This window comes from Lissotriton helveticus, chromosome 3_1 (assembly GCF_964261635.1).
Source record: "Lissotriton helveticus chromosome 3_1, aLisHel1.1, whole genome shotgun sequence".
Classification (NCBI taxonomy): Eukaryota; Metazoa; Chordata; class Amphibia; order Caudata; family Salamandridae; genus Lissotriton; species Lissotriton helveticus.
Genome location: NC_136061.1, coordinates 1,219,617,482 through 1,219,643,537, shown reverse-complemented (window position 1 = coordinate 1,219,643,537; position 26,056 = coordinate 1,219,617,482). Strand labels below are relative to the sequence as shown.

Here is a 26,056-nt window from a genome sequence, read left to right as displayed (position 1 = left end):
ATGACATTGGATCTTTCTGCTGCATATCATCAGATTTCGCTAGACAATGACAGTATGCACCTTACGGCATTCATCACCCCTATGGGGTGTTATCAATTTAAGAGAATGCCATTCGGTCTTGCTTCTGCAGCTGCCATTTTCCAACGCATTATGCATATCCTTTTTGGCCAAATGTCCAATGTTAAATTTTTCCAAGATGACATCTTAGTTTATGGGAAAGATAAAAATGAACATAATTCCATCCTTGAAGAAGTTTTAGGCATTCTTGAAGAAAAAGGGTTAACAATTGAATTTTCAAAATGCCATTTTGGAGTTAAATCTGTAACTTATTTGGGTCATGTATTGTGTTCAGATGGTGTTTCTACCAAACCCAAATTGGTTGATGCTATTAAAGAAGCACCTCCTCCCTCTAGTAAAGATGATGTTCAATCATTCTTAGGGATGGTAGAATTTTATTTAAAATTTATTAAAGGTTTTTCCAACAAAGTTTATAATATAAGACAACTGTTGAAAAGTAAAGTCACATTTGAATGGTCTGCTCTTTGTGAAGATGAATTTAATAGTATTAAGACTGACATTATTAATGCCCCCGTGTTGTCTCCTTTTGATCTTGATTTGGATTCCGTGATTACCGTAGACGCCAGCAATAAAGGTCTGGGAGGTGTACTTTCACAAGTGGATAATTTTGGCAAAGAATGTGTTGTGGCGTTCGCTTCCAGAGCCCTTTCTGTTCCTGAAAGTACGTTTTCTGTCATTGAAAAAGAAACTTTGGCCGTTGTCTGGGCGTTAGAACATTTCCGGAGTTTTGTGTGGGGCAAAAAATGCGTTGTTAGGTCTGACCATAAACCTCTGACTAAGCTTCTTTCCACTGATGGTCTTTATAATGCCACTGCTAGAATAGCAAGAATGTCTATGCGTTTGCAGGATTTTATAATTAAAATTGAGTATTTTCCAGGCAGAAACAATGTGATTGCTGATTTTCTTTCACGCATGCCTTCTGATTTACAAGAGTGTGAGGTGAGTGAGTGGGACTCTTTTCAGATTGCTCTTATTCATGATGAGAATCCTTTTTGCATTGAGAAGAAAGTATGGGATGAAGAGTATTTAAAGGACAAAGTCTTAGTCACCGCAGTTTCATTTATTCGCGAAGGTTGGGTAGAGAAGAAAAAGTTAAACTCCGACCTCAAACCATTCTGGGAAGTTAGAAGCGAACTTACTGTTTAGGATAGTACTATTTTTCGCGGTGACAGAGCTGTTCCTCCCTCATCTTTAAGGAATTCTATTTTACAGTTGTGTCACAAGGATCATTGTGGCATAGTCAAAACTAAACAGAATGTAAAACAATGGTACTGGTGGCCTGGTATTGATGTTCTTGCTGAGAGGACTGTACGTGAGTGTATTACTTGCTCAAATTCAGATAAAGTTCTTAACACTCTGAAACCGGAAATGTGTGAACCTTTCATTCCCGATGGTCCTTGGCATACTGTGCCATTGACATTATGGGGCCTATAGGCGTCAATCATAAGTTTGTGATTTCCATTATTGACATTTTTTCTAGATGGCCTTGCATCACCATCGTGGATAAAGTTGATTCAGCCGCTGTATTAGATTTCATTGACAAAGTGTTTATTGAAGAAGGTCTTCCTTCTCAAATTATCAGTGATAATGGGGTTCAGTTCATGTCTAAGTTGACTAAATCTCATTTTGACAGAACTGGTATCATCCACAAAACTACTTCATTATATAATCCTAGTGGAAATGGGTTATGTGAGAGATTCAATAAAGTTTTGAAGAATGCTATCCAAATTGCCAACCTTAATAAAGAAGATTGGGAAATTTGTGTCTACAAAGCTGTTTGGTCTTACAGGACCAATATTCATGATGCTTTAAAAATGTCACCTTTCGAGATTATGAGGGGTCGTACTGCTAGAACCAAATTTAATCCCAATTGGTTGCATAAGAATTCTTGTCGGGACATATGTATGAATAAAGTTAGAACCAATATCATTGAGAAGCATTTACAGTATAAAAAAAGTTGTAAAGGAAAATGTAATGCTTGTGCTGTGGATGTCAAAGCTGGCATGTGGGTTAAAGTTAAAAAACCTTGGAAAGTTAAGAAAGGAGAGTCTCAATATTCAAAACCATTAATGGTCAAGAAAGTTTTACGCAATGCAGTTTTATTAACTGATGGGAGAGTGTGGAATTTGAGGAGAATTGCCATTTACAAAGGAAAAAAAGATTCAACTACTAATTCTACTTGCTCTTCACATTCTCCTACTGCTACTACTGAACCTCATTCTGTTCATAAAGAAGATCAAGGTGGTTTTGTTATTTCAGAAAGTATCTCTAATGAGTGTATTGACTCTGCTGACAATATTGTTTCTGGTTCATCTTCCATAGTGTCCAATGAATGTTCTACACAGAATTCCGACTCCAACAATTCCACTATGGTAGAACCTGATTGCATTAATAATGCTGTTGTATGTGAAAAACGTGTTTGCTCCAAACCCAAATGGTTACAAGATTTTGTTTGTTAATCTCTTGTTTTATTTTGTTTCATAAGGAAGAAGATGTGTCATGTTGCTTCTGCTTCTTTAAATATTATTAGAATTGTTTGCCTCTTACATTCTGTATTGTGCAGGATTCTCTTCCTCACCTCTGTGGTGGCAGTTGCTGGGGAAGAAGTCCTGCGTAGGCTGTTACCTACCTTGCTCCTGTGCTTCCCTTAATAAACCTCCTTTTATACTACTTGTGTATGGAGTCAACATTACATATTTTTATCTTCTTTTTTATTTTTACACTTAATTGGGCGTCTCTTCTCTGCCTTAGTGCAGGACCTGCCACTGATTAGCAAATGCCCATCCAAACTACTGTAGCACTAGCATCTCTCTAAGATAAGTTATTTTGATATTTAACAAATAATTGTAAAACAACATTGAATTAAGTGTTTTGGAGTGAAGGTAGATTACAGAATTTGAGTCCTAGTCCTCCGGCGATACTGCGAACATGACAGCAAAGAACACTTGCAGCAGCGGGTGCAGCATGACAAGCTCAGATCACACAGACCGATTAAAGAGCAAAAGAAAGTAGCCCATATCACACACACACAGACCCCCCCCCCACACACACACATGAAACCATACACGTCACACACAGATGCGTGTGCACACACATACAGCCACCACAAAAGTGTCACACACAGATACACAAACTGACATGGCCATAAATACAGGTACAGCGCAGCCAGCGGCCCTACCTATGTCAAAGTTGTTTTTTACTTAAAATCATATTTTCTTAGTAACATGAATAATTTGCATTTGAAATGACAACTCTGAGATATATATATAACTATGTTTTCCTGGCAAAGGTCGCACTAGGTCTCAATAAGGTCTCAGCTCCATCTTGCTTCATTAGATTAGCCAAGCTTTTATCATGTTTTTATTTCTCATTGACACCACATGCATCAAAATGTGCCCTGATAGTTTGTGATGACATACTGTGCTTGAAGAACACCAGAGAAAGTCTTTTGAGTCATTCAAGGCTCTTTCTGTACCCACTGTAGGCCAGTTCTTTTTGTGACTTCTTATCTACCCAAAATTCGTGCTGTATTTCTGATGACATTAGGCCAAAGTGATATGTATTCATTATTATTTATTTAGTGGAAAAGAGCTAGGATGGTGGCGTTATATGATGTATCAATTCTGTATTTTCATTTGACAACGTATGATACATTTTCTCACCCTTTGCTCACTGTGTAATTTCCGTTAGTCTCCATAACTAAAGCATCTATAGTAGGACAAGAGTCTGGGGTGAGTGAGAGTTTCGCCCCAAGCTTCTAGATATGCTGCATGGCTTTTATTTGATTTGCTGCTTATTCTGGATTTAGAGTATTTACAGATTTTGTTCCTGCTGCTAATTCTCTATGACTGGTTTATCATGCAGTTTGACTGATTTCCAGACTGTATTATTGCTACCCTCAGTACCATTTTTAATAGTTAGGATATGCCTTCATAATTTACTGATTTCACTCCTGTTTGAGTCTCTAGGCTTATTAATTGTTGTTTTTTTTTAAATGTTGTTTGAATCTTATTTTTAGAGGCACATTTACTCATATAGCCTTAAGGATAGCACCTTCCCGATCCTGCCAAGGCCCTTTATCTCTATGTTATCAGATTTTCTAACATATGCAGAGCCAGCAGTGGCTGTTACCAGATGGGGGTGGTGGGTGGGAGAAAGGAGGAGGGAGAGGAAATACATTTTAAAAAACAACTTACCTTAAATGGTCAGCCAGCGCCTCTCCTCCGTTCTCCGTTCCCGTTCTCTTCCTGTCCCAGCAGAAGCAGAACTCACCCGGGCAGACAGGCTCCCCTGAGCCAATCACAATGCTGCAACTCCGTGAATTAGTGCTCAGACTGGAACACTGAGCCACTGCATGTTCCTGACCAGGCTGTGTAACATAGCCTGGTAGGAACATGCAAAGTTCTTGGGCAAAACAAACAGTTCATGCACACTTTGTTAAAGATTGCAGGAATCGCTGTTCGCTTGAGCTAAAAGCCATTTTATTCTTGGCAGCCATTTTAGTTAGCCCTGTGCTCGCCATGTGCTTTCTCCCTCTTCCAGAGCCGTGCACATGCTCAGAAAGGCCTAGCTGGTAGAATGCACCTGCTCTTACTCTACAACTGTCAGGCTATTCTTACTGAAGTAAGGAGAAATGTCTCTCCTCCCACTTGGTTGAGCAAGCAAGATTTATATACCCATATTAGTCAGTAAGTACGCTTGTATGTGCCAGGACCTCCCCTTGGTTTTATGCTGACTATGTAACAAATGCTTATATAATGTCCCTGTTCTCTTTACTCCTTAGACTGTCTCCTACAGTGGCCTGAGGGTACTGTATGACGCAGTCTCCCTCATGTGAGGCCATTAAATATTTATTTTTGATATTACAGCTTCCGTGCCAATTTCTTCTTTGTTGGTTTAAGGACCAGGTGTATCAGTGAACCCTAAAGAGGGTTTTTTCTTCCACAACTTAAGGAGTGATGTGCACTCCTCCCCTGCTCTGGCGAGCCCCGCTGTGCCCCAACACTGACTGAAAAACGGAAAATAAGATTTTAATAATGATACATAATTATCATTTTATTTTTCCTTTTAAGCCGTGGGGAGAAGCTCTTCTGCCTTAGGAGCCACCACTGGTGCAGAGCAAGTACAGCGCAGCATGGACATTCTGAGCTGCAGCAGTGTCAGCTTCCCTTCACAGTACCAGCTAGTCCAAGAAAGGCAATAGTAGTTTGTGCTTCCCTCACATACATGGAACCACAGTAGCAGTGCAAGTTTCACTTATTTAGAGAAGAGATTCAGCATGGGAATTATAAAAGAAGCTCCCCTCACATACATAGCACGTGGTGCATTATATGCAGCAGAATAATACACCTCTCCCCTTCTCTCTCTCTCAAACTCAGCAGGTGAGTCTGAGTATTGGCATCAATATTCCTTTTATGTATATTACAGACACATAACAGGCATTAGTTGTTTAAGCATTCATTACTGACTAAAACATCAGTATTTGTTTTGTAACTAGTCAGTTACACTCCTTTTTAACTAAAAAAAATCCATTAAAAACATATTTGTTTTACACAATTCTATATTTGACCAGGTACTAATACATTATCTTGTTAGACACCATGAAATTGCCCACCTCTTCCTGTCAAAGGGAATTGTATACAGTTGAACAAGTAACAATAGCTTTTTTTGCTAACTACTGACTGTCTAATGGTGTTGGATACTAGGTGTCACTGCTACCCAACCCTGATTGTCATTATTTTGTTGAATTTTGGAGTCGGAGTACTTGAGCCAGTCTTTCCTAGACTAGAATCTCACAGATTGGTGCAGCAGAGCATGTAATCCATCATGATATTCTGTTCCTGCAGGATCAATACAAGGAAAAACCAATATAACATGAGTGACATCATGAAGAACAAAGTCATCCATGTTAAAGGCTCAGACAATATTATAAATATCTCTGTTATAGTAGCTACAATACCAGCATCAGTGATTGTACCAGGTATGATGTTGGCGGAGGATGGGTCTAGAGAGGGAGTTGGAACCACACTTTTTTAGAGGTATAGAGTAAAACCCATGGTGGCCACTGAGGAATCAAGAGCTTTCTTTGATGGAACCTCTGCTCTAAAACTTCCATGGTCCCCAGTAATAGTTTTATATTTTCTGGATGCAGTTTAAAGTCCCTCGCCATGCTGTCAATGGTCCTGTTCTACATGTAAAGTGCAGTGCCACTGTAGCTCTTCCTGGAGAAGTGATTCGCACAGGTTAGAGTGTTTACACATTACAACAAGAAAATAAAACTATGGGGTACATTTACAAGAACGTGTGATAACTACCGCAAGAGTAGGCTAATGCAACTTTCAACATCACAGCCCATCGCAGGAAAATAGAACAATGGCAACATGGAATTTACAATGCGGCGGTAGCATGCGATAGACACCAGATAACACAGCAAATGTCCGTGTGAAAATCAATGCCACGCCGCTAAAATAGGATACGCGAATGCTAAAAAACATGCGATGAGGCAAAACGTGCTACACAAAGTAGCAAAAATCAGCCACAGGCCTGCAAATCTCACGCGTCTGGCGGGACAATGCACCATGAATACCTCAGGAAATATACACCAGAAACAAGCCAAAGCACGTAGCATCATGGATGCACCCTGACCCAGCGCAGAGGCCAACTCGAACCCCACAACCCTCACAGACTACCAGCAAGGAAGAACAGGGTCAGGGAAGGCCAAGGAGAAGAGGGAGAGGAAGACTGGACACAGACCTCAGGAAAACAAAACCAGCGTCACGGAGCTAGCAGCACCTGACACACTAGCAGACCACCTGGATTGCAGTCCGAGTGCCAAGGAGGCCAGTCCAGGAGGCCAATAGATGTGACCACCTAAACCAGGCACCAACCTGCTGCCAACAGGAAGGTAGCAATAGCGACAGGAGGTGGCAGTCCAGCGCCACAGGAGGAGTTGGAGGAAACCCAGGCCACAGTGATCAGTGTGGAGATGGTGCAAGGAGTAGGGAGTACGGAGCCAGCACGATAGGACCTGACACATCATCAACAGGGAGTCCAATGAACAGGGACTTTGGGGACGGGGAGATGGGAACAATGGCATATATGCACAACAAGGCGTAGCACACTGCACACCCACAATCATGTCCCAGATCCCCCTGGCACACTGCAGTACACACATAGCACAAACAGCACACCCACATTGACGACAATGTGGAACAATGCGCATAGCCGAATCTGCAGAACAGAGGACACAACTGGCTCCGCACATGCACACAAACATGCACACTACATCTGACAGTACCGGAAACAGGGAAATGGAAATATACGTGTACGACCTCACATCCGTCATGTAGTCCAAATGCACACTGTCCCGCAGAAGAATCCAGCACCCCCAAACAGTCACAATGTACATTGCCATGCAGTCAGCATGCAATGAAGCACAATGCCCCAACACATATGTCAACACAAATCCCACATGCACCTCCCCTTCACATCGCAGGGGGCACACAACACCTCCAGAAGAGCACAGAACACAACACATCAGTGATGCCGGAAAGGACCACCACACCGTTGACACCGACACACTACAACAGCCCATGGACATGTCACACAACCCACCAGGACCTGGCCTGCCAAGCAACTCAGGGGGGAACACTGAGACTGTAACAAACCACACAGCAGGAAGCACCCACAAGCACAGCTGGCTCGTGACACTTCACCCACCCACACATGGCACTCCAATTACATGTGTCAGCACGCCAAAAGGAGGTGGCCCAACAGGTGTGGGTGGGGACTGAACCCATGGAATGCGAACCAGGACACATACGTAGGGGTCTATCACCCTTCAGGGCCCACCCACACCCCACTAAGGAAATCCACACTGCCATAGAGACTCATGCAGATGGACATTCACAGCACAGAACCACGCCCAGGGGCGCGCAAATAGCATTCACACAGCCATGTTGGCTGTGTGTACAAAAGCCCTGGCCACTCCCCTCATGAACTGAGTGGGTGATGACAAAGCTACATATCCAAGCCCCAACCCGCTGCCTCTAGTGACATGTCTGCATCCAATGTACACAACACAATGTAAAGTCATAGGGCCCAGGGCCCACATGCATACTACAAGACCACAGGGACACAAGCAGAGATCATGTTGAACTGAATACGGGCACATGCGCCCGGCCCCTTTATTGGCAGGGCCACATGTACAGTGACGCCTGTGCTGGATGTGTGTGGGGTGAGTGTAAGCGAAACTGCACGGAATGTCTGGTGTTGGCAACCACTTGAACATTGGACACCAGTGCAACGGAAACAGAAAACACATGCAATACAGAGTCAACTGCTGAGCAACATAAGGTGAGCCGGATAAAGTCCAGAGGACAGCCAACATGCAAACAGAAGTGTCCGTGAGTTGCAGTGCACTGGACTGTGGACACTAGAGATGAACGCGCTCATGTGCAGAAAAAGTCTTGGATTGTGTCCCTTCAATATATTTGTGATGCAGATGCAGTGGGGTGTGTCAGACCTGCACCATCTTCCCCATCAACGTCTCAGGGCCCCAACACTGTTTGAGGTCTCATACCTGCGCAACCGCTCCACAGCACAAAACACAATCAGCAACGGAGAGTGGCTTGCGGTGCACTGAGTCACTGGCACCTGGAGTGCTGTGCAGGGAATCAGGCCGATGATGGCATCCACAACAGGCCTGAGCAACCCCGAAGTCGGTCAGCACCACCGCTTCAACTCTGGTAGATGGCGTGTGGAGGTGGTCCTTGCTGTGGTCGCGTGTGCCTCCTGCGGTGATGCGTCGTCCGGGCCGGTCTGGACTCGCTTTGGTGTGTGAGCACTGGTGGGATGCATTTGGGCCTGGAGGTTGCATACAGCGCTAGGCCACAGAGTCATGGCGTTGATGACCCCAAGGCATATGCCCCAGGGGCCAGCCTATGTCCTGAGAAGGGGTCCCGGACAGGAACAGTACAGAGTTAGTGGCCCTGGATGCACTGCGGCTGGCACAGGCACCCAGCCACCGGACGATGACTTGCGGTGCAGTCAGATGAGCCATGCGACCTGAGTGGGTAACCATCAATGCCCGAGGTGTAAGTTTCGGAGTGTTTCGGGGGACAGTGGAAGGTGTCCTCCAGAGCAAGACGTGGAAAGGTTTGATTTTGTCCGGGTCCAGCAAATGGAGGAGTAAAATACGACAGCCTTGTTGCCACCACCAATTCCGTATCAGTTACATGGGGATGAAAACTGCCCCCTAGTCCATAGGCTCAGATGCCACCACTGTACGACCAGAGAGTGTCCATGAATGTCGGGGAACAGACTTAGTGGCACCGAAGATGATCTCCGATTTACCAAGACTACATTTAAGCTGGTTGTGCTGGAGCCAGGGAGAATACTTCTGTTAGACAGCTGTTAATCATGTCTCCCTTGAAATCTGTGTCTTTGTTGCAGGTGAAGAGCAGAGATATAGGCCTGTAGTTAGAGGCTAGATCAGAATCCAGAGTTGATTTTTTTAATAGAGGCAACATTTTGGCTCTCTTCCACCTGTCAGGGACCTGACCCATCTTCAGGGAGAGATTCAGGATCTGGTTGACTGCTCGATTAATAATATCTGTGATTGATGCAAGAGTAGGGGATGGGCAAGGATCTGAGGGTGAGCCGAATTTAAGGCCTTTCATGATTTCTAGAGTTTTTTCCATTGAGATCATTGGAAACTGTTCAAAAGAAGGTATAACTTGTATTTGTGAGGAGTTTGGCGCACCCTTATCACTCTGCACCAGAGGAGTAGTCAGAAAGGACTCCTGGATGCTTACAATCCTGTCATGAAAGTATAAGGCCATGCGACTCGTCCATGCCTTAGTAGGAGTAAATGGCTTAGCTACCACTGCAGGGGTGGAGAAATCACTAACTATTTTAAAAATGTCCTTATTTTTGTTCGATGCAAGTTCGATTTTGGCGGATAGAAAAGATTTTTTCGCCTCGAGAACTTGTTTAAAATAGGCTTTTAATGCCTGTTTGTAAATTGTTTTATCATTGGGGTCTAAATTTTTGCACCAGGTCCTTTCGAGGTTTTTGCACGACCTCTTACTTTCTTTAAGGGCAGTGGTAAACCAAGGGGCAGAAGACCTAACCGCCTTTCCAGAATGTGAGTCAGGAGGAGCAAGTACCCCCACCTGAAGCGGGAGCCAGTTATCCAGATCCTCGACATCCACCTCAATGTCCCCACCAAGAGAGATCGGATGCTTATTAATGGCCTTAAGTAGTGCCTCAGGTGTAATTAAGCAAAAGGGTCTGAAATTAATGCTTCTAGATTTCCGGAGGCCTTGGGAGGATTAGATACCTTCTCAAATGAAAACTCCAGAAGGACGTGGTCAGACCATACAAGTGGAAGTGGTTGGCTCATACCTAGTTCGGCCGTAGAAAAGATCTGATCTAAGGTGTGGCCTTTTCCATTGGTGGGGGCATGGACATAAGGAGCCAAATCTAGCGTCTCCAGTGACTCTTGTAGTCTGTTTGAGTATGCATCTTACGGTGCATCCATATGTAAATTAAAATCACCCAAAATCAGACAATGTTTGCGTTTCAAGACAAATGGTTAAACTTTGTCACCAATTGAGGCTGGAAACCTCCCAGCTGGCCCCGGGGTCTGTACATTAGAATGCCCGCTATGGATTGATGGAGAGACACCACCAAGTGGAAGCCGAGGCATTCCGCTCCCTCGACTTCCCCGAGGGTATTATAGTGTAGGAGCAATGGTCATTAAAAATAATAGCAATGCCACCCCCTGTGCCTGCCAGACGGTCTTTCCTGATGATTTGGCACCCCATCGGGGTAGCCGAGGCAAAGGTGGGGTTTGAAGTCTTGCTCAACCATGTCTCAGTTAGGAATAGGAAATCCGGGGATATATCCACTAGTAGGTCGTGGATATTGAGAGCGTGTTTTTTCAGAGACTGATTGCTAAGAAGTAGGTTGCAGAGTTGCGCTTTGCTCTAAGAATTGGGAGCATCACCATAACCTAAGTTACACCCCACCAACTTCTTCAAAAACTGCCCAGTTTCCTTAATAAAACCCTCCCATCCACAAAGTGAGCATCCCTTTAAAGGCAGAGGGTTTGTGACAGCATGTGTCACCGGCTGGCGATGGACAGGGTCTGTGGCAGCATGCGTCGCAAGTTGTGCATATGGGACTATGCCTCACTGATCAGGGGGGTCTGGTGCTGTGGCCGCTGTCCCGGATTTGGGGTCACTGCCATTCAGGAGCCAGGACACAGTCTCACATATGGGACCCACTGCACCACAGAGATCGCTGGCAGAATATGTAAACGAGGAAGGAGTAATGTGGGCCAGCGTCAGGTGGACAGCGGTGGTCTGAAAGGCTGGCCGGGTCGTGGGCCTTGGGCTTGGAGCTTACACAGGCACATGGTGGGCACTCCTTAACACACACCGGTATTGGATGCTGATCAGTGTGGCCTGGCTGCGTAGGGTAGGCCTCATGGGTTTGTGGTCCAGCAGGCCGGGGTATGGCAGGCGCACAGGATCCCAGGAAACTCCGCTAATGAGGACAGCGTTAGCCTTGTGGCGGGGTGGGAGGCGCCACCCTGGCAGAGACGTTGAGCGTTCTGGAAGAGGACAACACCCAGGGCTATGTGCTTTTTATTCACACCCCATCCAACTCTGCTCACGCTTACGGGGGGCATAACAGGCAACCTTTTTGCAAGGACCCCCACTGGCTGGGGTGACATGGTTGCGTCCACGGTCCACTATACTCCATTCACCAGACGTGTATTTCGCCGTGGATATGGGTGTGTTCTGCATACTGCGGTCTGTCCAGCACTTCGCCGCCAATCTTGGCATTGTGTACTTTCCAAATCATGATTCTACTGCATCCGTCACACAGGCCTGCTTGCCTCCTCTCCCCACATTGGTCTATTGTGTGGCTGAGGTGCCATGCCATTGATTGGTCATGTTCACGGCTTGACTAGGTTACCATTGTGAGTTGTTCCATCATATCTGGTGGGTGGGCATGTTGTTGTGCATGTTGGTTGTGGACTTGTGATGTGTGCATTGCCAGATGTGTGGATTGCATGGTTGTGGAGCTGAGATGATTGGGTGTTAATTGGAAACTTGTCAAGGGGCTGTGCATTTCCCATGGTGCCATCCTGGGAAGGCTGGTTGCTGTTGGACTGTCGGAGGGTGAAGGGATCATGCACACAGGCTGTGTATTTGGAGGCGACATTGGTGTAGGTCCCACTGTGTTCTGATGCTGCCTGCACATTGATGTGTGACGTGTGCTTCCTGTTGCACTGATTGTGTGCTGTTTCACCAGGGGGTACATGTGGGACATGTGTGCAGTGGATTGCCCCCAACACGTGTGTGCATCCGGCTATGGCTATGCTTGGTCTCCAGCGGTTCCTGCGCATTGTGTTGGCCGTACAGGGACTGGGGTACCAGGGTGATGGTGATGTCCAGGATAGGTGTGGGGGTCTTGGATGTGGCTGGCTGTGAGATTCCACCGACTCTAGTGTGTGTTGGTTGGGGTGTGCCAGGGGCCAACAGGTGCTGCACAGCCAGCAGCTTAGTGTGGGGTGGGATGTTGGTTGTCCGCTGTGTTGGTGCCGTAGGCCTGTTGGGCGATGACGGCCAGGATGCATATGATGGTTGTTCCTTTCAGCCTGTAGTGGACAGTGACATTGTCAGATGTTGTGCCTTTGAGGCAGGTGCGTTTCCTGGGGGGCTGCTGTCTTTGTCTCTGCCTCTGTGGTGGTCTGGGGGGAGGTGGGCGGGGGTGCCGGTTGGGTGTTGTGGCCCTCTTGGGTGTCCGTGCTGCATGTTCAGTTGCTCCATGGTATCTGTTGCCCTTCCGATGATGCTCTGGGCTGGGCTCCCTATTGTGGTGCAGGCTGCCGTCCGACTTTACACCAAGTCAGAGCAGGTGTAAATTTCCTGCTGCTATTGCGCCTTATCATGTGTTTCGTGTTCTTATCACCGATCTGGCTGGTTGTTGTGAATGTTGAGGTGTAGTGTAGTGTTGTCGCGGGTTTTGTCACAGGAACGCCTACTCTGCATCTCATTAGTGATGGTTGTGGGGGTCTTCTGTGGCGATGTTTTTTGCGGCTGCTATCGCAGGAAAACTGGTGCTGTGGGCTGTTACCAACTGCTTGTGAATGATGGGGTAAATTTATCACAACTTTGGCTGCGATAACGTGCAGTTAAATCGGCGATAGCTCCTTGTGAATATGCCCCTATGTACATTGGCGAAGGTAAGCTTGCAGAAAAGGAATCTGGATACAATTGTCCATGGTTGAATTGTAGTGAGAGAAAATTACACTGCAATTATGTGAACATTGTTTGAGAATGCATAGAAAATGTTTGCAACGCAGAAGGAGAAATTATATTGCAAGGAAAAAAATTGGAACTTTGAAAATCTTTGCAGACAAAAAGTATGCATCACATTCGCGTTGTTGATAAAATTCAAGTCTAATTTTGTTTTAGACACTGTGTCACTGCACATATTTCATTTTTTCTGACTCATATGGCTTGCTGACTCTATAAACTATTCCTTTTAAATCTGTTCTACATTTTCCATTTTATTTCCTTTTTTTTAATCAAACTAACATGCTGCTATTTCCACTCTTTAATGGCTGTCTTTTGCCTCAGATGATGAAATTCAAAATTGATGTTGACCCTTGGGAAGTCGATGTCACGGCTTCTTTATTCATGTTGGGTACATGTTGTATTCCACTCTAAATCGTTTATTACATGTTACAAGATTACTTTATTTTCACTTCCCTGCCACGTCTGTTGAATATGGCTGTCTTCTGGAGCTCTGTCTCCCTCATGCCTCCTACATGTTTGTCACTTTACACACTCAAGTCTGCAGTGTGCCAATGGGCCTATGAAAAAGAAAAGAAAGAGATAGGTCTTGGATCCAAATGAACTGACTTACCTTAAACCTCACGTATTGGGGGCGTGGCTTGCGTGCCGCTGCAAGATGGCGGGTCGCGCTTGAGCTCCGGGGTGACAGAGGCCGGCGGGGCTGATAACGACCCCTAACCTGAGCGAAACCTTCGCAGAAACGGGGATATCGGTGCCAGACGATGCGGTGAGCAGTCTGAGCTTTTTTTCGCTGCTCCCGCTCTCCGGTTTAGGTGTCCTTTGACTACGAAGCCATCCTCCTCAGGACTTTCACAGGTGGCCGCCATTTTGTGCTGAGGTGATGGCGCTCGTGTTTCTTCTTCAGACACTGTAGCGCTCCTGCAACCCTTTGCTACCATCCTTTGTAGTGGTGCTCTTTATGAATTTAGCGCCTGGCTATCACTGAGAAGCAGTTTATATTGCAGTTATGAACCTGCTGTGAAGTCTACTATTTTGGTCCCCACATACGATCGGCTTCTCCACAATGGTACTACGTACATAGAAGGTGAGCGGTCTGTCTCTCCTTTTTTCTGTTCCCTTTGTCTGGTGCGCAGATATTTCCAGTATGGCTTCCCTTGTGGCACTTGTTTTTTAGCCATTTATTTGGTCTGGAGATGATATTTTTCTTCAATTGCTGCATTTTTCATTCAATGAGTACTTGGCAACCTTTGTGAAGTGATTTCTATGATTGTGGTACATGGGTCTATCTGACGGAGACCTTCCTTTGTCCTAAGAAGACTTTTGGAGCTTCAATAAAGTGCTACCTATCAGTCCTGTGGAATTACGCTGTGTTGGTCCTCACAAAATGGCGGAATATGTTTTTTGGAGTACAATGCTGCTGTTATTTTTTTCTAAAGTGCCTGCTGACCTTTTTCTCACTACTCTGTCTTAGTGCTGACATTAAGTTGTGTTCTATTCTGCAACTTATTTAATTTTTGGCCCTACCCTGCATATTCTACTGGTCAGGATATCCCGTTTGCAGGGTGACGTCTCTCCAACTCTTCTCATGGCTGACAACATGGGCCTCTCTCCCAACGCCAAAGACTTGAAAGGCAATCTTAAGAGATCTAAACAAACCTCTCCTACTCAGGAGTTATCTCAGAAAGATGCTAGCACTACACTGGATACTATTTTGTCTCTTTTCGTCGTCTCCTTACATCTATCCTATTCTTGTTTCTGATCATGCTGCGGTATCCTTTTCTCTCCTCAATCTCACTGATAAGAAAGAGCCTCGTACTTGGAGGTTAAACACAGAGATTCTGCATGATCAGACGCAGGTTGCAGCATTGAATGAAGGGATTGATAATTACTTTTCTGACAATGAGGGCTCGGTTGGCTCTCCAATAGTCTTGTGGGATGCTTTTAAATGTACGCTGAGAGCACAAATTATTAAATGTATGGCAAAGAGAAATGCTGATGTTAAGAAACAGCTTACAGATTTGGCTGATGATATTAGAGACAAGAATCTCTCTATCGAAATTCTAAGGATAAACAACTACTACAATCTATTAAACATTTGATACATTCCTACAACACTATTGTCACTAAAAGAGCGCACATTGGGGTTCAAGCTCAGAAATCCAAACGTTTACTTCTAAAAAATCGTGCAGGTAAGATATTGGCGGCGACCTTAAAATTTCTGGAATCTAATCTTAGATCGTCTCAGATATCCTCTATTACTGATAGTTCTGGTGCCAAGAAATTTCAAACTAAGGAGATACTTGAGGTTTTCCGTGATTTTTATAGTAAGTTGTATACTCCTCTTAATCCATCTTCTTTTGAACAATGTGAACAATTTTTAAAGACACTTCCTATTCAGACGGTTTCGGATGCTGATGGTGTGAAGTTGGGAGGTCCGATCACTCCTGAAGAGATTATACATGCAATCAAATCTACACGTTCTGATAAAGCTCCGGGACCTGATGGTTTTCCCATCATGTTCTGCAAAACTTTTCTTAATTCTGTTGTCCCTCGTCTTAAAACTGTGTTTGATACTTTTATAACATCAGGTGCGGTTTCGGGTTCCGCTGCGGATGCTACTATTGTGGTGATACCAAAGGATGGCAAAGATCATTCAGACCCTAAAAATCTTCGCCCCATATCCCTCCTCAATATGGAGGCAAATATTTTTGCTAAAATCTTGGCCAAACGTTTGGAATCAATTATGCCACTACTTATCCATCCATCTCAGACGGGTTTTGTCAAGGGAAGATTAGCTAGAGACAATATTCGTACTTTTTGCTACATTATTGGGAAGGCAAAATGATCCACTCTTCCAGCTGCTGCTCTGGCCCTTGATGCCGAAAAGGCTTTTGACAAGGTTTCCTGGCCTTTTTTACATGCAGTACTGTATGCACATAATCTTGGTGATTCATTTGATAATATGGTTATGTCCTTATATGTACGTCTGAGAGCGAATATTAGAGTTAATGGTGCTACATCCTCCTTTTTTGATCTTTGTCAAGGGACTAGACAGGGGTGCCTTATCACCTCTTTTGTTTTTGTTATCGATTGATCCCCTTTTGAGGTTAATTAATCTTCATCAAGATATTAAAGGTTTTAATTTTGGTTCGCACTGCATAAAGACTGCTGCCTATGCAGATGATGTACCTATTTTCTCTGATGATATCGTTTCTGCCATTCCTGCTATTTCGGATACTATTAACCTTTTTTCGAGTGTTTCTGGTTACTCTCTCAATAAAGATAAAACGGGAATGTTCCCACTTAATGCTTACTGTTTTCCAGCTCATATGGGGAATGCTGGTTTTAAATGGCAATCGAAACAAATTAAATATTTAGGGATTTGGTTTCGTAGCACTATTTATGATACTGTAGCCTATCTGTAGCCTATAATGAGGCTCAAAACTTACTCTAAGTTCGTCAACTTTTAGATACAAGGTCTCCTAAATATATTTCCTGGTGGGAACGCCTTCAAACTTTAAAAATGAAGATAACGCCCATTATTAATTTTGTCTCTTCTATGCTTCCTCCTAGGCTATCGTCTTCTTTTTTTTCATGAAATTGATTCTCTTACCTCGAAGTTCCTCTGGAGCGAAAAAAGAGCTAGAATTGCTTATGGAGCATTGAGGAAACCTTACGATATGGGTGGTTGCAATTTCCCTGACTGGGAGAAATATCAAGTGTCTTTTTTAGCTTCTCAAGGTGCCCTTTGGTTCTCTTCAGATACTCCCCATACGCCATCGTGGGTATTCATCGAACAGGAGCTTTCTTCCCAGTTACCTCTCCTCTTTTTTAACCACATCCACATTGTCTATTCCATTTTCTCGCTCCATTATTTTGGACACCATTGCAGCGGTGAAAACTATTGATAGGAAAGTTTCTATACCAATTCATAAATCTAGGTGGTCCTCTTTATGTCGCAATCCTAAAATAAAACTTACTATTGATCCTAGCTTAATGACTTATTGGGCTAATAAAGGCGTTACATTGGTTCATCACCTTTATGATTCGAATAAGGATCCGTTACCTTTTTCGTCTTTACAACAACAATTTTCTCTTTCTAATTTAGATTTGTATACCTTTTTAAAAATTAAAGTGGCTCTCGCTAAGCTTCGTTTTGATCCAGTTTCTCCTACAGTTGCTCTATTACAATTGTGGCTTAGATCTGGCCATGTTGCTTCTAGAATCTATAAATCTTTGTCTTCCAACCCTCCTGCCTTAACTACAGTTACTCAACAGAAATGGATACATCATTTTGATCATGCTCTTACTGCGCATATCTCCTCAGATACTTGGCAGTTGATTGGGAAGCTTTCTCTTCGTAATAAAATTGCCCTTTCTTTAATTCAATCGAAATTTTTCTCTCTTAATCTTTTGCATTGTACTCCGGCACGTTTACATTCTCTTGGTCTTAAAGATGATGATCGATGTTGGAGCTGTGGTTTGGCTACAGGAAATTATCCTCATATGTTCTTCGAGTGTACTTTACTCCAGCCTTTTTGAGATTTGGTCCATAAACATCTTATGTTATTTTTTTTATTCAATTTCAGCGCTCCTTTATTATGGTTTTGCTGGGCCCTTGGGCTTCACCTATTCCATTACCTCTAGATTCTTTAGACTTGCAACTACTAGACCTACTATTGCCTATAGCGGTTAAAATGATCCTTATGGAATGGAAATCATTTAACTCCGTCTCCTACCATACTTGGTGGGCATGGGTGTCCTTTTTACGTGGAGCTCATAACTCAGTTGAAGAGGCTCATCTCTCCCCTTCTATTTCTAGTAAGGTTTGGGGAGCTCTTGATGAATATATGGATTTGGCTTCAAAGGGGTTGTTGGAGCAATATCCGTTTGTGGCGTCTTCGTGAGAATATGAGTATTGTTATTCCCTCCTTTTTTGTGGTACTACAGGAGATCCTTCTTTCCTTCTTTCCTTCTTCCCCCGCTCCCATTTCTTCCTTTTTTCTCCTCCCTTTCTTTCTGCTTTTCGCTTTCTCTCTTTCTCTCTTTTCTCGTTTCTCTTCCTCTAATTCCCTTGTATTTATCAAAAGTGATACCTTTGATTTCTATTTTGGCATCTAGATATCAGTTTTTTCTTTTTTATCTCTTTTACAATTCATATATGAAATTCTTGAATGAATGTAAGAGTCATATTTGTATTTTTTAATTGATATCTTGTATTTCGTCTTTGATTCATTGTATCACTTTTTGATTTATTTAACTTTTTATATGCTTCTTTGCAAAACTAATAACATTTTTGAAAAAAAAAAAACCTCAAATACGTATTTATTAATGTGCAGGATCAGCGCTTTCAACTCTAGACACCTAGGGCCTGATTCACAAAGGTAAAGTTAGCCCAAAGGTCTAACTGTACTACTTTTTAGGTATTCACAAAGGTAAGTTACCGCGACTTTTGGTCCAAGTTTACTTTTGTGAATACTGAAAAGTAGTAAAGTTAGACTTTTGGCCTAACTGTACCGTTGTGAATCGGATGCATAAGGTGGTATAAATGATGCTGTACTCACTTACAAAACGGTATGTTTTGCAATTCAATGTATTTTTTAAACATGTTCAGCTTTGAAACTTCACAAACTGGCAATATGTTAAAGAAATAAACTGATTTAGAGCGGCGCACATGTAGCTGACCTTCCGAGCTGCCTTGTAAATGCTTTCATTCCAGGCCACCGGCACCGTTTGTGTCTGCTTCTGGCTGTCTATAACATTGTGTTTTCTTTCCTTTCCTTAGCCTCGCTTCGATTGATTCCCTTTGTCCTCACTCCGCCTTCCTCCTCACTCCCAACCCCTCGCCACTTCGACTCTCAGCTCCAAATGTAAAGCTGAGTACGTGATTCGGGTGAGAGGAGGAAGGGTAAAATGGCTGTTCACAGGCCGGTGCCTTGTCTGAGATACTCAGCAGAACGTGACCAGTGAGCACAAAAGGGCATCCCACTAGGATCACCCATGGAAAGGTGTGGATGGGGAACGGGTGGAGCAAGACCAGGAGGGGCGGAAGGTTTAGTTTTGCCCAGGGCGCTGTCTGAAGAAAGGCCTGCCATGGATGCGATACAGTGGGGCCAAGTGCCACAGCAGAAATATGTTACCAGTGAGATTCAAGGCCTAGTCCTCCTCCACATGCTCACTTTATTCTAACACCCGATTCTCTGCTACATTTCCCACCAATAGGAAGTGTTACTTTTCAGGCTGGGGCTTCTTGCTGGTGGAAAGTGTATGGCGCTGCACTTCACTCTTGTCATTCACTATTGAGGAGGGCCATGTGTGGCAGCAGAGAAAAATAGAGAGCAATCCCCCTCTAACCAGACGTCCCGCCCTGCATTGCGAGAATATCTGGCTGCAGTAAAATTGTTGCCCGAAATGGTTGCTTCTCGCCTGAGTGAAGTCAGAGAGCTTCGACTGCCTTTTCAAAAGGGAAGGATTCCCAACTTCATGGCTAAAGTTTAAACTTTTCATACCTCTTGACTCTAGTTACACACAATACTGTGCAATCAAGCTAGGTTAAGATACAGGATAAGGATCTCTCGTGTTGATGGAAGTCACTACCAGCTATCTCTTGGACGAGTGCAGGGCTCCACTAGCCACAGCCAGGTGGCTCAGCACTCTGCGATGGAAAGGGAAAGTTTGATATTTTTGCGAAGACATTTTTGAAAGTAAGAGCAAAAGTAAAGGTGCTGTTCAGGCACGACCAGTATTTGAGGTCATTTAATGACCAACTGAAAAAGAGGGGTGGCACTGTGTAATAATGGAGCGTTCCATGCGATTAAAACAAACCAAGAAACCCTGGCTGCCCTGGATTTGCTCAAATAGAAAAAACAGTGTGGAATCAAACATTGACCCATGGCTGTCCACACTGAATAACCCAATTATTTTGGAATTCCAAACTTCACCACCGCATTCGCCCCCTAACTCTACTATGTGTTAAGCTGCTCTTGACCTTAGGAGGACCTTTCATTTGAGTCTAGTATGATTCTTAAGGCGACTCCTTGCTTTTTTAGATAGACATGTTTACCTTTCCAGATCTTTCAGTTTCTATGTATCCCTCAATGTATTCATGGTTTGTTAAACCTCAGTAAACAAAACGCTTTTGACTAAGAACCAGGGGATGTCTGAATGTACACTATATGCCTGATGGTCTCGTCATAATTCTGCTTCTACATTGTCCAACCTATCATGGTCCAAGGAATACATGGATTTTGCCACTCTGTTATAATTTAGGTCTGAGGAATTACAGCATCGCCTTTAAGAATACTAAGAATCAATAAAAGTCAATCCATTGTCTTTGCAGTCTCAAGGTATCAGAGAAAAAGGTGTCCCCCTAATGCTGCTGTGTACTTTTTAACATATTTTATCCTGGTTTTACTATAATATATTAAGTCGAATCTTCATTCTCTCTTTTATAAGCTTTGTATTTTTAATTGTTTTTTTATATATTTTGTATTTATAAATGTATCTTGCGCTTTTATGGCCTTTTAAACCGAAATAAAGATATTGACTGACTGGCTTCCTCAAACACATACCTGCCAGAAACAGAAGAGGCTCTATTGGATACCAGAACGGAGGGCACCATCATCATCTTCAGGGTACAGATAATGACCGTTTCTAGGGCCAAGTGACATTAGATAGTTGCCTAGGAGTTCCGCGGGTGGCACAGGCAGCAAACCTTACTTTTAAACCTGAGAAGGTACTACTTCGCTTATGGTGGCTAAAAACCTTGCAATATCTCTGATGACGAGTTCACTGCCTATACCTGATCTAATCTAAGGAGCTGCCCAAGCATTACTAGAAAATCAAAAGAAAAAATCCCAGCCTTTGTGATGAGTGGTGATTAATGCGCATCGACGGCAGTGCGGAAGCGTCTCATTGTCTGCGGCTGTCACTATTTCAAGTGATGAGCACTTAGGGTGTCAAGACCCCTTTCAGCAGTGGTGCTCAGGCAATCAAATCTCCGCGCTGGTCACTGCTGCCTGTCAGCTGTGATGCCGATGGGTTGTTACTGCAGATATTAAAGCAACGCAACAATGGTCAGATTGGCAGAAAATCTCTATGGAAGCAATTTAGTGATACCAGAAGTTGTCATAATGCTTTTTTCTATCAGAATTCAGTAACACATAAATAAAAAATCCAATCAAACTTTCTACATAATATATCTTGTCAGTCATTCAAGATATAGCGTTTAAATGTATATTTTTTATTTATTAAAAATTAAAGGCAACAGAGTGGCCTAGATGTTGGAGACAACATTGTGTAATCCTTTAATCTGCACTCTAGTTTGCACTTAGCCTCTCAAGGCCTTACATTAGTTTAATGAGTTAAACCAATTGCTTCAGAAATGTTTGTGTAACAGGTAGGACACATGGTTTATTCTTGTTGGGGACAACTCTGCTTTCATTGTTCCAAGATGGACGAGTGTCAACTTCTCTTGCAAAGGGTCTCATTTATGAAAAGTGTTGCATCGCTGCGTGAAAACAGCAATGGAACACTTTTCAGTGAGCCCTCCTTGCGACACAATGGATGCGCTGTATTTACTCTACGTCGCTCCATGTCATAAGGAGTTAACAGATAGGTACATTTTCCTGACGTATCACTGGGGTGTGTCTGAAAACAGAAGCAACTCCAACAATGTGTCCTTTCACATGGGGCAAGCCCCATGTGAAATTGACTGCATCAGTCTTACGCCTGCTGTGAGGCAGGCATAAGATTTTGACGCAGTGGTGTCCTAGAAGTGTCGTAGTGAAATCTCATAGATTTCACTGCGTCACTTCCACAACCGTTGTTTGCTGGAGAACGCCCACCCTGTATACATTATACCTGACTACGGTGTAATGCAATGCAGGGTCTTACAAAGTGATGCATCTGCTTAGATGCATCACTTTGTAAATATGGCGCAACGTGGTGAATTTTTTACACCACTGCAGTGTCGCAAAAACTGATTCAAATGCAGCGCAAATGGCTCATAAATAAACCCCAAATTCTATAACTTGAACTGTATAAAGCGTCATCAGATCCTTTGTAGGGTGTACCAAGGGCTACATATATATATAGTTGCCATTTGCATTTTAATGTAATATTCGTTATTTTACTTACATCTCCTTTCCTAATGGCATCTTATGCAGAGTGTTTACTAATGCATGCCGCTTTTTGTTTCATATACCAACTGCACTTTTAAATCCTTTGTATGTGCAAACTCACTCTTGTGTTGTTACATGAAGAAATGACCAACAACGACCCGCTGTTTTACGTCTGCAGGTGTAGAAGGGGTTACGTTGAGGGAAATTCTGTATTCTGAATTTCAGCTTAGCAATGCTACCTCTGAAATGAACCAGAAAATTCGTTTCTGTCGCTTAGTAGAATCCTTCCAACACCCCTGCACTGTGAGAGTGTTCTCTGGATTATGATTAAACAAAGGAGGAGAAAATTCTATCAGCTGATAAAAATACACTCATCAGTTTATGTGCCATAGTATTTTCTGCCGTAATGAAATCCGGTTCCTGCAGTGAGGGCTCCTCACACTTCAGGGTCATCAGCCAGGCTTGTTTCTCTCCCGACTCACTGCGCCACCTGAGTCATGCGTCCGATTTCGGCCTAGGACTCCTCCTTACTGTATCTGCCCCTGAATATGTCAGCACTTCCATTTATGTCTGAACCTGACACCTGACCTTGTCCGCCTTGATGCTATTGTTCTGATTGAAGGCCTGTAATGTAAAAATGATCTTTTGTCTTTCAGCTCCAGTTACAGCATAGATTGTAGACGGTCACCATAGAGAAGAATCAGGTAATTCTTCCTCCTCATTGTATCCCCCATTATGATACATCCGCACCCCTGCATTTTCCCGAATGTAGAATAGAGGGAACCAGGGAAGATATTCAGCAATGGTATTGTTCCTCCCCTGCCTGTGGCGGACTTTGAACTGGAAAGGTTGTAGGGTGAGGAACCACCTCAAAATCCAGGGGATCCCATTTTTCCACTCACCCAGGCCAAGGATGCGTGGTCAGTATACAGTATAAAGGGCTTACTCTCCAGACAATAATGTAACGTTTCTGTGGCCCACTTGATAGCAAGGCATTCTTTCTCAATCACAGGATATCTCTGTTCCCTAGGAAACAGCTTACGGCTGATGAATAAGACAGGCAACTTCACTCTTTTGTCATTACATTGAGAAAGAACCACCCCAATTCCCAAGCTGGAGGCGTCAGTTTGGAGAATAAATGCATTGTCAAAATTGGGGAAATTCAACACAAGACTAGAGGTTATAATCAGTTTCAATTGCTTAAAGGGGTCTATAACCTCGTTAGTACGTTGTTGGAAGTTGCAGTTGGTTTTAATTTAGCAGGTCAGTTAAAGGGCTGTCTATCTCTGAGTAGGGAGGTATAAACCTACTGTAATACCCTAAAAGACTGTAAAAGGCCCCAGCTTCTTTCTTATTTTCAGGAAAAGATGTTTTGGCGATGGCCCTAACCTTCTCAGCTTCAGGCTTGATAGTCCAATTTCCCAACACATAGCCCAGATATCGCACTTTTCTATAACCTACTCAGGACTTCTTGGCATTGATGTCTAAATTGGCCTTCTCTAGCTCTTTAAGAACTAAAAGAAAGTGGAGCAGGTGATCTTCCCAAATTTTGCTAAAGATGACAAGGTCATCCAGGTAAGTGGGTGTGTACTCTTGTTGATCCCCTAGGACCTGGTTCACAAGCCACTGGAATGTGGCTGGAACTATGTGCAGCCCAAAGGGCAGTCCTGTAAATTGAAATAACCCATAAGGAGTGGAGAAGGCCGTTTTGTCTCGGTCATCTTTTTTAAGGGGAACGTGCCAGTACCCTTTAGTAAGGTCTGTCTTGGTGATATATCATGCTTCTGAATTCAATTGCCAAGTCGGGGAAGGGGATACTCATCGAATTTGTAGATGTTATTAACCACCCTAAAGTCTATGAAGACGCATATACTTCCATCAGGTTTAGGTACAAGTATGATCTGGGATTACCAGTTGCTCTGGGAAGGCTCAATAACATCCCTCTGTAACATTTGCTCCACCTCATTTTGTATAGCTTATCGTCGGGCAGTCGGAATTCCAGTAGGATTTTGTATGATAGCAACCCCCATTTGGGTGAGAATAGAATGCTCAGCCAAAAAAGTCTTTACAGAAAGATCAGAAATAAAAGAAGTGAAAAGTTGTAACCCCTGCAGGTGTTCTTTCTTTTGTACATCCAACAATGTTTCATTGAGGGTGAGTTGATCTAGTGTATTAGGTACTTTAGTCACCAGGACAGTGGTCTGTACCTCTTGGGGGGAGGGTGGCGTCCCCAACCATTTCTTCCACAGATTTATGTGGTAAATTTGCTCCTTACCCTGTTTTATTCTCAGGTTATATGTAACTTTGCCAATTTTCACAGTTATCCGAAAGGGCCCTTCCACTTTGATTCAATTTTTTTCACAGATGTGGGTAACAGAACCAGAACCCAGTCTCCTACTTGGTAGATTGCCCATGTTTTTCCTTTGTTGTATATGTGTTTCTGTCTTTACTTACTACTCTCTAAATTATGTTGGGAAAATTCCTGTAACTTCCCTTTGCAGGTCTGTAATTGATTCTTGTAGTCTTGAAGACCAGCCACCTCTTCCTCAATGTCTTTCTCAAACATTTATTTTGTGATCTCAAGTAATTTGCAGGGCTTACACATGTAAAGCAACTGAAAGAGTGAATACCCTAAACTACTCTGGACTTGTCCCTGTAGTACAAAAAGGACTAAAGGAAGTAACTGGTCCCAGTTCTTGCTATTCCTAGCTAAAAAGATAAGATCGAGGAACCCATTATATTGCTCTGCCAACCCATTTGGTTGTGGGTGGTAGACAGAGGTTTTGATATGGTATATGTTTAGTTGTTTACAAATTTACTTAATCAGGCGTGAAACGAAAGGGGTCCCCTTGGCCTGTTAGAATTTCTTTGAGAAATCCTACACAAGATAAGGTCTCCTCTTGGTGTTGAACTATCATTGTTGTAGTAGGATTATGTAAGTGATTGGCCTCGTGGTATTAAGTGGCATAGTCAACTAGTACCAAAGCACACTAATGTACTTTAGAAGACTCGGGTAGGGGCCCACTGAGATTCATCCCCACTCTTTCGTTTGGGGTTCCTATTATTGGTAAGCATTGTAACAGAACTCGGGTGGATGTTAGGGATTTTTCCTTTAACAAATCTCAGACTCCTAACTATACCTTTTTATCCGAACCAGGATACCAGGCCAGTAAAAATGCCGTAATATCTCTTGAGTGGCTTTGTCAGCACTAAAGTAGCTGGCTTACTGATAGGAATGCTCCAAGGAACATGATCTGTTCCCTGAATTCTTGGGGAAATTTTGAGAGTTCATTGATTCCACTTATGCAGTATATTTTCTTTTCATGTGAAAGCAGTAGTATGTGGAACTGAGGCTCCCAACATGTTCAATTGGGCTACTCTAAAATTGCAGTTGGTTGTTCATGATTTGGGAGAAAACAACGTATCCTGAGTGGTCAATATCAGTTTCTGGGGATTACATTCTCGGGGCACCTCAGGTTTACTCTCTATAGTCTTTCGGAACATTTCAAGAAACTGGGT

The 26,056-nt window shown here is 43.4% G+C and overlaps 1 long non-coding RNA gene across 1 annotated transcript in view; it reads left to right on the top strand.

Annotated features, from left to right (window-relative positions):
• Positions 1-26,056, top strand: part of LOC144824912 (uncharacterized) — a 97,819-nt gene that overhangs the window by 56,030 nt on the left and 15,733 nt on the right. Inside the window, exon 2 of the long non-coding RNA XR_013609175.1 lies at positions 23,194-23,241. This is a non-coding gene — a long non-coding RNA (uncharacterized LOC144824912). The remainder of the gene's footprint in view (positions 1-23,193; positions 23,242-26,056) is intronic.